General features: G+C 43.9%; 1 long non-coding RNA gene and 1 pseudogene across 1 annotated transcript in view; one reads left to right on the top strand and one right to left on the bottom strand.

Moving 5' to 3' along the window:
* LOC146079459 (uncharacterized) overlaps positions 1 to 12,799 on the top strand; it is a 272,777-nt gene that overhangs the window by 86,380 nt on the left and 173,598 nt on the right. The window lies entirely within an intron of this gene.
* LOC146079802 (ATP synthase F(0) complex subunit C2, mitochondrial pseudogene) lies at positions 4,839 to 5,346 on the bottom strand (annotated as a pseudogene).

Raw genomic sequence — 12,799 nt, 5'->3', positions numbered from 1 at the left:
GGTGAGCTCCATTTCAGAAGGGCTTCTCTGTTGTTCTTGGTTACCACACTTGGCAGGGTCATCACACTCGAGGGGGTGATCAATGAGGACAAGGACAGGGGGAGACAAGGGGAGACATGTAGTTTGGTTGAGCTGCACAGCTCCGAGGCAGGTAATTAGGTGGCATAGATTAATGAATTCCCCCACCTCTGCATGACCACTTTAAGTCTGGTCAAACCTATTTGATTTCATTACATGTTAGTTTCATCTCATTTAATGTTCTATTCAACTAACCATTTATAAAAAAATGTGGATATATCTTTTGTACAGCATTAATTTATGAATTACTATCCTGTTCAAATAACAATTCAATAAATCTAGACTTGAAGAGCCAAAAGAGCGATATGACTGAAATGAATCATGTAATTTCCTTTTTCTGCTAGACAAAAATATACATCACGTCCTACAAATAGTGCTCTGTCATATGAAATGTCTTTGATAGCTGCAAAATACAGCTCATAATATGAAGGAACAAGTTGTAGGTTATCAAAATTCAAAAAAAAATAATGAGAATGGATTAAATGCGATATTTGTTGATCTGCATGTATATTTTCATGATACAGTTCCAGTTGAAGGTGGGTTTTCATATTCAAATTGGTTCTAGTTTACTTCCACAAATGTTCCCAAGCTGCTGTTACTGTTCTTTGTGCAACTACTTCGCTGTCTTCACAATTTACTTTGACTCACTAGATTATATGCAGTAGTTCAGAAAGTCACAGGACCAATTTGTCAAAAAGAACTTTTCTGATGCAGCATTAGGAAATAGGTTTGTGATTAATGTCAATGATAGCTGTGGACTGTCCTTACTAGCATATGATTTATTCAAAAGTAAGAGAACAAAACAAATAAAAATGCATTAAATCAATGCAGCGCATATTTTTTTATTTGTTTTTCGACAGTCTTGACAAGTGCTCCCCTTCAGTTATTATTCATGACTGTGACTTTACAGGCAAGTTTATTCTTAATGGCTCAGCTTTGTATTTCTTTACTAGAGACATTATAGATTTGTCAGGTGAAACTAAATGTAGCATAATTTAAGCTGCAAATTCAAACTTTAGGGAGAGGTTTCAGTAAAGAAAAAAAAATCAACTCACAGTGATTATTGTAATTTATGTTTTAAATCGTCTACAGGATTAACTTGTTGATGTCTCATCACTGATTTGGTTTATGTCAATTAATAATAACAAGTGCAAATTGTGTGCACATTTTATTTATGTTAAACCATAGTATTATAGGGTAATTATTATTTTTAGCTTTTAATTGCAAAGTTCATATTAATATAGCACTGTACATTATTATTATTATTATTATTATTATTATTATTATTATTATTATTATTGTCATCATCCTTTATTTATATGGTGCCACAAGGGACCCGCGGTGCCCAATATCAGAGTACATAAACAAATAAGCAAAACAAGAAAATAGTGACTTATGGTGTGTACACACGGTGAGATTCCTTTGCTATTCGACTTAGAATTAGATTGCTATGCAATCTTTGCTAACTCTGTACTATTTGCCCCACAAGCTCGTTGCCTAGGGGTCATCCTCGACAGTAAACTGTCTTTTGTTCCCCACATTCAATCTGTCTCTAAATCATGTTACATGCATCGAAAAAACATCTCCAAAATATGGCCCTATCTCACACAAGACACTACTAAATCTCATATCCATGCACTCATTATTTCCTGCATTGATTACTGCAATAGTCTCCTAACTGGTCTTCCCAAGAACAGACTCTCGCCACTGCAATCCATTCTAAATGCTGCTGCTAGGCTGATCTTTCTAGCAGCAGCAGATGCTCACCATCTGCTGATCCGCTCTGCCTGTCCCTCCATTGGTTACCTGTATATTACCGTATTCAATACAAAGCACTTCTACTTGCATATAAAGCTATTAACCATACTGCACCAGCTTATATCTCTTTACTTACCTCAAAATATCTCCCATCTCGACCACTCCGCTTTGCACAAGATCTGCATCTCTCTCTTCTGCACTGATCACCAGGTCCCATTCACTATTACAGGACTTTCATCAGGCTGCTCCCACCCTATGGAATGCCCTTCCACGCACAATAAGACTCTCCGCTAGCCTCCAAACTCTCAAGTGTTCCCTGAAAACTCACCTCTTCAGGCAAGCCTATCATATTTAAGTCCATACGCATAACCCTCTGAGGCACTTATGTATTATATAGCTTCCCTTCTGGACTTACAAGCTATGTTATTACTGGTGCCTGTCCTTGTGTTTCCCTCCTATATACCTATAGATTGTAAGCTTGCAGCAGGGCCCTCTAACCCCCAAGTCTGTCTGTTGTTACCCAGTTTGTTTTATCTCTGTTTACAAATGTAAAGTGCAACGGAATCTGCTGCGCTATACAAGAAACTGTAAATAAATAAAATAATAAATATTTGCATACAATTCATGCTATCTACATTTGATTTATAGTCATTGCTGCACTGTCTATTTGGCTTTTCGATTTCAGCTGAACGGAAGCGCGCGTCGGCACCGAATCGGGATAGAAAGCTTAAAAACATGTTCTATCTCCATACGATGTATATATGATCCTGATTCAATTTTGACTATATAGTCAAAAATCGAATGTCAATTTGTACCGTGTGTACAGAGCATTACAGTACAAGACAATTTAGTATAGGTACAGGGTGAATAACCGTAGCTGCATCAGGAAACAACAATGAAAATCAGGGTGGTAGATAACTGAGGCTTTAGATGCCATGGAGTAGAAGATAGTTTAACCCTTTGAGTGCCTCTGTTGCTCTGAGCGATCCTCAAAATATCCACTAAAAATGCCAACGTCACTCCCAGTTTAGTTAAATATCGCACCCAAAAAAAGAACAGTCGCTTGGTATTTTTAATCAATATTTTGAGGATCTCTCACATCAAGGTTGACACTCAAAGGGTTAAACAAGAGTAGTAGAAGCACATGAGGTAAGTGGGTCCTGCCAGAGTGAGCTTACATAGTAAAGGGGAGGGGCAAACAGACATGGGTAACACAGATGGGGCAGACATTAGGGAAGCATATCACAGGCTGTTCTTTTAATCTGGGGATTGAAAAACCCTCAAGCCTGGAATTCCATGGATACCCGGTATTAAATTGGTCAAAGAAAATATAATTTCATGCCCCCCTTTCCCCCCCCAAAAGAAATAAAATAACTTCATGCTCCCCCCACCAGCCCATCCCAGGGCCCATAGTGATTCATCCTTCTCCAGTTCAAAATCTAAAAAGTATATCACACACAGGTCAGTAGGAGCACCAGTGCAGCCAGCGCACTCCGATCCTGTCACTCAAGTTCCAGATAGACTGGTCTGCTCTAGCCACAGGATAAATGTCCTTCACAGCTCAAGTGGAGGGCTGGAGTGAGGCTTCACAGTGTAACATAATTTGGTATGCAGATACAGTCGCAATTACATAGAAAATCTCAGCAGTCCGCATATCATTGTATGCAACTGTACCTGCATTCGAGTTGGATTAGGTTTACATTTGAAGCGGTAAAAATTAATGCCATTAAATTGGCTGGAGAAATTCAGACATTCCAACATCCAAAATGTCTATAGATATACTGAAAATGTGTGTAGCCACCCTTCCACTTGTTATGTGAAGCAGCTTCTTTATCGAATTCCAACATCTGACTTCAAGCTACTTTTTCCAGGCCACTGAAATTGTGAACAATTACATCCAGGCCCATGTACTGTATCCTAAATGATATTCCTTGAGGAAGTTGGCACTTTAATGCTGTATGTACAAGCCTGTGGTTATATCTATTCAGGAGCAATTCCCATAGTTACTGTACAATGTTTCTCTTAAGCATAATGCTGGAAGTAGAGCTACAGTAGTGCAATTGTACTAAATGTTAGATGGCAGCTGCTGTCACAAAGATGGCATTAAAAATTACTGTACTCTTTGGTAATTGCAAACGTGGATTAAAGATTGCATGTACTGTAGGTGCATTATGATTTTGAAATTTGTGCTTTATATAGATTTTGGCACTTTGCACATTCACAGAAGTTGCATCAATATTAGCAGTTGCATGTAATACACTTTAATCTGGGATAATACTAATCCAATGCAACCTATTATTTTTCAGAATGTACTAGAAAATAAGATACTGTAGTTATAAGCTGATTTTTTGCTATGAACAACTGGTGCCACTTGTATATTACGGATCATTAGTCATTCAATACGGCTACAGACAGCAGGTAAGGTCAAGCCGCCAGTTCTTGTAGCTATGCAGCCGAATGTTTGTCCTTATTGGCTCTGTGATGTGTAGGCTGGCAGCACAATTGGAAAGAAGGTACCAGAGACTCCTTGTAGCTGTTTAAGCACTTGGCGGTCCTGAGTCCCCACCGGCAATGTAGTTTAAGACTGGAATGCACACACATATAATTTGGCCTCTGCTGCATATGGTTGTGGAGATGCTTGTTGGAGATGGCCGGGAACTGGACTGGTTGTGAGAAAAGCGGAGGTAGAGTGCCACAGGGTAGTCGGATATCGATCAATCTTAGCAGATGAGGTGGAACACAATTGTGATGCGTTTCTCCAATTTAGTTCAATAACAATTTCCTCCGAAGATAATGCGAGTCCCAATAGTTCAGTTTATATATGACCAATCATTAAGTTACAGCAATTAAGCATTAATGTGTATCATAAACAGGTATAATTGCATTAAAAGTTTGAAGTAGATCATAGTTTAAGGTAACATATAATGCACATAAAATAAGGACATCATGACAGCAAAATCGAATATTAGATAATCAAAATAGACTTAAAACTTAAGTGTTAATTAGTCCCCGCTGGAGTGACACTGCAGTGGCAGACAGGATGGCATTTTGGAATACAAGGCCCCAAACAGCATAAGGAATGCAACCACAAGGTAGAACAGTCCCATAGCCTCAGACAGGGCGAAGCTCAGAATGGCATAGGAGAACAGCTGTTGCTTTAGGGATGGGTTCTTGGCATATCCAATAATGAGGCTCCCGAAAACTGTCCCAATACCAGCACCAGAGCCAGCAACTCCTAAAATGGCAGCTCCAGCAGCAATAAACTTTGCTGCAGTATCTATATCCCAGCACACAGCACTGCTCTGGATCCCTTGGACTAGTATGAGTGCCATCTGATCTGACTTGAGTACAGATGGATTCAACAGTGCAGTAGACTGGGGTCGGCAGAGCAAACAAGCTCCATTCTTCATCAGGGATAGGTTGGACATCAGCTTGACACAAGCGTACATGTTGCCATTAGAGTGGACACACAAAGGATACAAGAAGTGCTGCTTGGCGGTGAGAGAGTAGGAAGGGCTGAATGGTCCTCTTTGAAGAATTGATAATTCATTTTGATGAACATTATCTTCTCAACATCTTGTGGAAGCAACCTCCTACACCACTCGCTGACAAGGTTCCCAGCTGCACTAAAAACATTTTTTGACTACACACTGGAGGGGGGACAACTTTGGTAAAATAAAGTTAGTTTGTATAGGGGCCTCCAAATTGCCCTTTTTTCCTGCCAGTACAGATATGGACTGTCTGACATGCTTACTTGGATGCGGTCACCAATGTAATCCTCCACCATTTTTTCAATGGTGTCAGCAGTCAGCATCATATGCAGTGACAGTAGACATGTCAGTAGACACTTGTTGGCTGGTCCTTCAGTCTCGACTAGATGTCCAAACTTGCTCCTGCCTGCCCTGCCTCACCGCTAGTGGGTTGGTTAGTTGGTTTTTCCTTGCAGCCCCAGTTGCAGGAGAAAATGAAGGAGGAGCTGTTGGCATGTCATGTTCCATTTCAGATGACATTCTCCACACCATTAGGTCTTTGCAACACTGTAGACTTGTGTTCATCTGAAACAGAGACACAGTACATGCTTTAAACCTAGGGTCGAGCATGGTGGACAAAATGTAGTGGCCTGATTTCAACAGCTTGACCACCCTCAAATCCTGGCAAAATTAATGATGGGCTTCATCCACAAGTCCCACATACTTAGCAGAATCACTCCTTTTAAATCCTCCTTAACTTTCTACAGCTGCTTATGCAAACACCTGATGAGGGGAATGAACTGACTCAAGCTGGCACTGTCTGAACTGACTTCATGTGTGGGAAGTTCAAAGGGTTGGAGAACCTTGCACAACATGGAAATCATTCTCCATTGCGCTTGAGACAGGTGCATCCCTCCTCCTTTGCCATTGGTGGATGTATAGGTTTGAATGGCCTTTTGCTGCTCCTCCATCTTCTGAAGCATATAGAGGGTTGAGTTCCACTGCGTCACTGCCTCTTGCTTCAGGTGATTGCAGGACAGGTTCAAGAGGGTTTGTTGGTGCTCCAGTATTCATTAGGAAGCCGCTTAATGGCAAAAGTGGCCCGCAATTTTCTGGATCACCAAAAGCATTTCCTGTACAGGTACGTCATTTCCCCCCAAAAAATGCTGCACCACCAAATTTATTGTGTAAGCAAAACATGGGACATGCTAGAAGTTGCCCAGATGTAATGCCTGTTCCATATTAGTGGCAATTACCAATTACAGTAGACAGTCTTAATATGTTGTTTCTTGGTTAACCCTCATAGTTTGCAGGTATTTGCTGCAAGAAAGTTACATATATGTTTCTGTAAATGCAGAGAACTTGTAGCCAGAGGGGTGTGGAATATAGAGTGTACTACTGCTCTATAATGCTCCATAATTGAAGCATTCATCCTCTACAAAGATGGCTGCTGCTAGTTCTTCTGTGCATATGTGGCTCCTTCTTGCCACTGCACTAGAGTTCCATAGAACTGCACAAATGTGTATTATACCCCTTTCACACCAGCCTGAATTCCCAGGTTGGCACCAAGAACAACCCGCGACTAGTGCTGGTGTGCAAGGTTTCCGGGCTAAATTCCCCTACTAGATAGTAGGGTTGCTCCTGGGACCAGCCTTGGAACAGGCTGGCGTGAAAAGTACTTACCTGACACCCCTGCTTGCTTCCATCTAGGCAGCGGGGTCCAGTGTTCCGGGCAACGGGGTCCAGGGTCCAGACTGTGGGGATCTGCCAGTGGCAGCTGGGCGCATGTATCGCTATTTGCCGAGGCAGTGGGGCGGGAAGTGCTGCTGGATTTGAAAAGATTGGCCGGATATTCTCAGCCAATCAGGGTCCGGCCAGTCTTTTAAAAAATAATTTCAAATTCTTCCACCCACTTCCCAGCAAATAGCTCTACAAGAACCCAGCCACCACTGCCTGATACCCACAGTCTGGACCCCGCCACCCACCACACGCTGCCCGGACCCCACTGCCCCTTCACACCAGAAAATGCAGGGACTAGGCTAGTGTGAAAGGGGTATTACTCAGCTCCAGTACAGCTCTAGAATATCATTGTTTTGAAACTCTTGCACAATTATATAAGAACCCACGAGCCCCTAGGGGAGTTTGCTTTTCTTATAGCACCTGCCCATTGTCCCTTAGTGTCTTATACACACACTGGTACTTTAGATGCTGCCAGGTCTTAAACCTCCAGGAAGTAGAGATCACAGGAAATTGCTGGAGAAGTAAAGCAGGAATATTCGAATATTTTAGAGAAATAATACATTCAATAATAACAGGATTTTCCAAAAGACCTTAACACAAAAATTAACCAGGAAATTTTCACGGAGTAATATACATGTGTGGATAATCCACAGGTAGTTTCCACGGCCAGGGAAATACAGTAAACATGATTCCTCTCAGCACTAATAATGTATATTGTTTTATGCAAGGCACAGGTGGTATCCACAGCGAAGGAAATGAAGTAATAATAAGGTACAGATAGAGTGCCTCTCAGCCAGTGCTGGGGCTCATCAGAACGCCCCCGATGGCGATCCGGCGCTCCATCTGACCGGGACATGTGAGCGTCCCACACGCAAGCGCGACCCAGTTTCCTGGTGGCTGGGGACGCGAACCATGCCCGTCTCTGCTTCAGAGAAATGGGCAGGGTTAGGGGGGGATCGGGGAGGTGGGATCAGGTGGCGGGGATTGGCGGCAAAGCGGTGGGGACTGGTGGGGAGCTCTGTAGTAGGTGGACACATGCACACCCCTTTCTGGTGGTTGGCGAATTTACCGCCAGCCTCTGCAAGAATGCAAGCCATGGATAATATATACAAAGATACAGGCACTTACCTGAGAATACTAGAACTGAAAGCATGGTCAGGGAATCATCAACAAGTCTCCATAGTATCAACAACAAGGACCAAATGATGAATCATTAGGAAGAAACTCTAACCGCCAATAAAGCACAGGGCTGACAGTCTTATAACAGAAGTGTGAGCCAAGCACCTTACTGCAAAGAGATCAGCCCATGATAACTTCAATAAAGCCACAGCTGAGCATCAGCACATACAATCACAGCATCCTAGCTGCTTAGCAAACACTGCAGCCGCCATGAGTCTGGTGGCCTAGTAACCCTGAAGTCCATTGATTAGATGTCACACGTACTGATGGGGAGTTGCATCTGAGGCTTATGACGATCATACATATTACCGATACCATGCATGACCGGCTAGTCTGCTGTATGCTCTGCTGTCTATTGGTGGTTCTGTGAGTACTGTTTTATAATGTATACTGCAATAAATCCAAACATTTAAGCCTGGTGTGGTGTTTTAAAATAATTATTTACACATGGTTGCCTAAATGCAGTGACGGTGCCAGCCATTTCATTGCCCCAGGCAAAATGAGGGGGAGATTGTGGGTGCCGCTCACCTGGGTGTGGGGGTGCAGCCAACCTGCTGCCCACCTGCTTCAGTGCTCGGTCCACCACGAGCGGGGGGATGCCCAGCCGCTCAATTTCTCCACAGGGGGTGCACGCGCCGGTGTGTGTCGTTCATCTCTGCTCCAGTGTGTGTGTGTGTCAGATGCCGGCGCTGTTTACCTGCTGGCTGCTCCACGGGGGATGGGGGGTGCGCGCACTAGTGTGTGCCGTTCATCTGCTCCAGCATGTGGGATGGATGACGGTACTTTTCACCTGCTCCACGGGGGTGAGGCAGAGCAGACCTGCCGGTCACCTGCTCCAGCGCCTGGTCCGGGGAGGGGGGGAGTTGTTGATGCCCCAGCGCCACTGGGATTGGGTAATGCGGGCACCCTGTTGACATGCACACACTATGCAGGGGTTGTTGGTGATTCAGGGCATGCTGGTGTGAGGATGATCTCACTTCATGCTGCTCTCTTGCGCCCCAGGCAATTGCCTAAAGCTGCCTAGAGGTGGCGCTGGCTCTGCCTACCTGACCCTCTCCTTCTGGGAGAAAATGCTCTGTTCCTGGATTCCCTGGTAATGTATGATTGCCAGCACCTGTGGTGAAACACCTTTCTTATCAATTACCTAGCTCACCGTAGCAATCACACATTACCACGGAAGTCCAGGAACAGAGCATTTTCTCCCTGAAGGAGAGGGTCAGGTAGGCAACCCTGTGTTTACACTGGTGTCTATTATTTGTCATCTGTTTACATCACAAAATAGTACACACATAGTAATAGTTTATAGGCCTAGGCACCCAGATATCCCAGATAATGAGCTTGCAAAGTGACTCAGCAAACAACATGTGCATCTGGTGCATCGACAATAAGCCTCATTCAACTTAGAGGTTCAGAGAACTATCCTTTTCTCTACTAATTATCATGTCTGTACATTATTATTATTATTATTATTATTATTATTATTATTGTAACGGTTTATTTATACAGCGCCACAAAGGTTCCGCAGCGCCTAATAATACACAAATGAGCATAAACAGATAACAAATTACAGTACAAGACAATTTAGGACAAGTACATGGTAAATAATGGATAGTTGCATCAAGGGACAGGACACTGAAGCAATCATCAGGTTTGCAGAGGTTATATATTCTAAGAAAGGCACATGAGGAGAGAGGGCCCTGCTCATTAGAGCATACATTCTAAAGGGGAGGGTTAGACAGACAGGGGTGACACAGAAGAGGAAGAAGTAAGTATAAACAGAAGGTTCGGATGAGAGATGGTCAGGTTTTATGCAGGAGGGTGGGAAGAGGTCAGCTTAGTCTTTGATATGATAAGTCTAAAAAAGCACTGGGTCATCCAAGAGTAAATAGCAGAGAGACAGTTGGGGATATGAGTGAGGATAGAGGGAACGAGATCAGGAAAGGAGCGGTAGATTTCTGTATTATCAGCATGGATGTGATAGTGGAAGTAAAGTGAGCAAAAGAGCTCACCCAGAGAGGACATGTAGAGATAGAGGAGAAGAGGGCCAAGAATAAAATGTTGGGGGACACCTACTAGCAATGGAAGAGCAGGAGAGGTGACGTCATTGGAGGTACAGCTGTGCATTTTCCAAACTGACAGTGCAAGTACAAGCATAAACAGTGATATTCAAAGCTTTAGCAGATGCACATATGGTGATATTATGGCTGAATAGCCAGATTAAGCAGCCAGGAGTAATATGTTTTGAGTATGAATTGAGATCACTCAAAGCAGTCCTTTGGTTTTCTGAGTTGCTGTTGTAGTCTGTCCTTCTGGTTTACTGCAGTGTAACGCTGGTATAATGCTAGACAATTTAAAAACACTCAGCATACTGTATGAGGAGGAATACTCTGCAGGCCAGGTGAGTATATTGAATGTTGGATTGTTACCTGAAAAGGAAGAGAAGAGGAGTCAGTTCATTCAGGATAAGCTGAGGATATGTCTAGAATGCCGGTATAACGCTGCAGTTATGCTTAAATTATGCCACACTTTAAATGATGCAATTCAAAACTAGAGATGTGCGGCGGCCACTTTTTCGGGTTTTGGTTTTGGATCTGGATCTCCCTTCGTGTTTTGGATCTGGATTGGTTTTGGCAAAACCACCCTTGTGGGTTTTGGTTTGGGTTTTGGATCTGGATTTTTATGAAAAAATGCTTAAAATGGCTAAAATAACAGAATTTGGGCCTGTTTTTGCCCCTAAAGTATTATTAACCTCAATAACATTAGTTTCCACTCATTTCTAGTCAATTTTGATCACTTCACAGCTTACAAAATTGTTTTAATTTACTGTAGTTGGGCCAAAAGGGTATACCGAGGTAGCTGGATGACTAAGCTAAGCGACAGCAGTCGGCATCACATACACGTGGACCTTACACTTCCAACCTGGCAGAGCGGCACTGCAGGGGCAGACAGGGTGGCAGTTTAATAAACAATCCCAAAAAAAGAGAAATGCTCCAAACAGCAAATACAAAGAGGTATCGGCCTTGTCATGACTGGTGGTAGCAGCTTCAGCACTCCCACTATTTCCTCCTCCATCATCCTCCAAAAATGTGTTTTTATTTTATTTATTACTTTTATTTATTTTTCTTACTTTACAATGGACACAGCCTGTCACACTGGACACAGCCCCTTGGACACTGGACACTGCACCTGGACACAGCCCCTGGACACTGCCCCTGGACACTGGACACAGCCTGTCACCCTGGACACAGCCCCTGGACAATGGACACAACCTCTGGACACAGCTCCTGTACACTGGACACAGCCGTCACACTGGACACAGCCCCTGGACAATGGACACAGCCGTCACACTGGACACAGCCTCTGGACACCGCCCCTGGACACAGCTCCTGTACACTGGACACTGGATATATGTCGTCACACTGGACAATGGATATATGTCACGCTGGACACAGGATATATGCCGGCACACATTACATGTCACACTGGACACAGGATATATGTTGTGACTTGTGACACTGGACACAGGATCTATTGTCGTCACACTGGCCACTGGATATATGTCGTCACACTGGACACAGGTTATATATATCGTCAAACTGGACACTGGATATATGTCGTCACACTGGACACTGGATATATGTCGTCACACTGGACACTGGATATATGTTGTCACAGTGGACACAGGATATTTGTCTTCACACTGGACACAGGATATATGTCGTCACACTGGACACTGGATATATGTCGTCACACTGGACACTGGATATATGTCGTCACACTGGACACTGGATATATGTCGTCACACTGGACAATGGATATATGTCACGCTGGACACAGGATATATGCCGGCACACATTACATGTCACACTGGACACAGGATATATGTTGTGACTTGTGACACTGGACACAGGATATATTGTCGTCACACTGGACACAGGATATATGTTGTCACACTGGACACAGGATATGTCGTCACACAGGACACAGGATATATGTTGTGAGTGACTCGTGACACTGGACAATGGATAAGATATAGGCCGTCACACTGGACACAGCCCCTTGTATTACTGCAGCCCCTGTACACAGTGTACTACTCAGCAGCACTGCAGCCCCTGCGTGTGAGCACTGCAGCACTGAGTTAGTTAAATCACAAAAAACACAGGGTTCAGGGCTAAATAAATCACAACACAGGGCTTAGGGCTAAATAAATCACAACAGGGCATGGGCCACAGGACAGCCCCTGGACAGTGGACACTGCAGCCCCTGCGTGTGAGCACTGCAGCACCTAGTTAGTTAAATCACACTACAGGGCTCAGGCCTATAAATAGTCACTGACTCTCAAGTCTACAACACAGGGCAGTGAGGGCAGGTCACGGAGCACAGCACAGCACGGAGCACATGGCACGGAGCACAGCACAGGGCAGTGAGGGCACAGGTCAGGTCACGGAGCACATGGCACAGAGCACAGCACGGAGCACATGGAGCTTCCCAACCACCCTCTTCCCTCTCCAAGATTGGAGTGAAGATGGCGGGGCGCGCGTGCGTCTTTTATAAGATCCCACTCCCGCGAGAAT

Source organism: Crinia signifera, chromosome 5, assembly GCF_055691185.1.
Source record: "Crinia signifera chromosome 5, ASM5569118v1, whole genome shotgun sequence".
Lineage (NCBI taxonomy): Eukaryota > Metazoa > Chordata > Amphibia > Anura > Myobatrachidae > Crinia > Crinia signifera.
The sequence above is the reverse complement of the archived record's forward strand: the minus strand, read 5'-3'. Positions and strand labels throughout refer to the sequence as shown.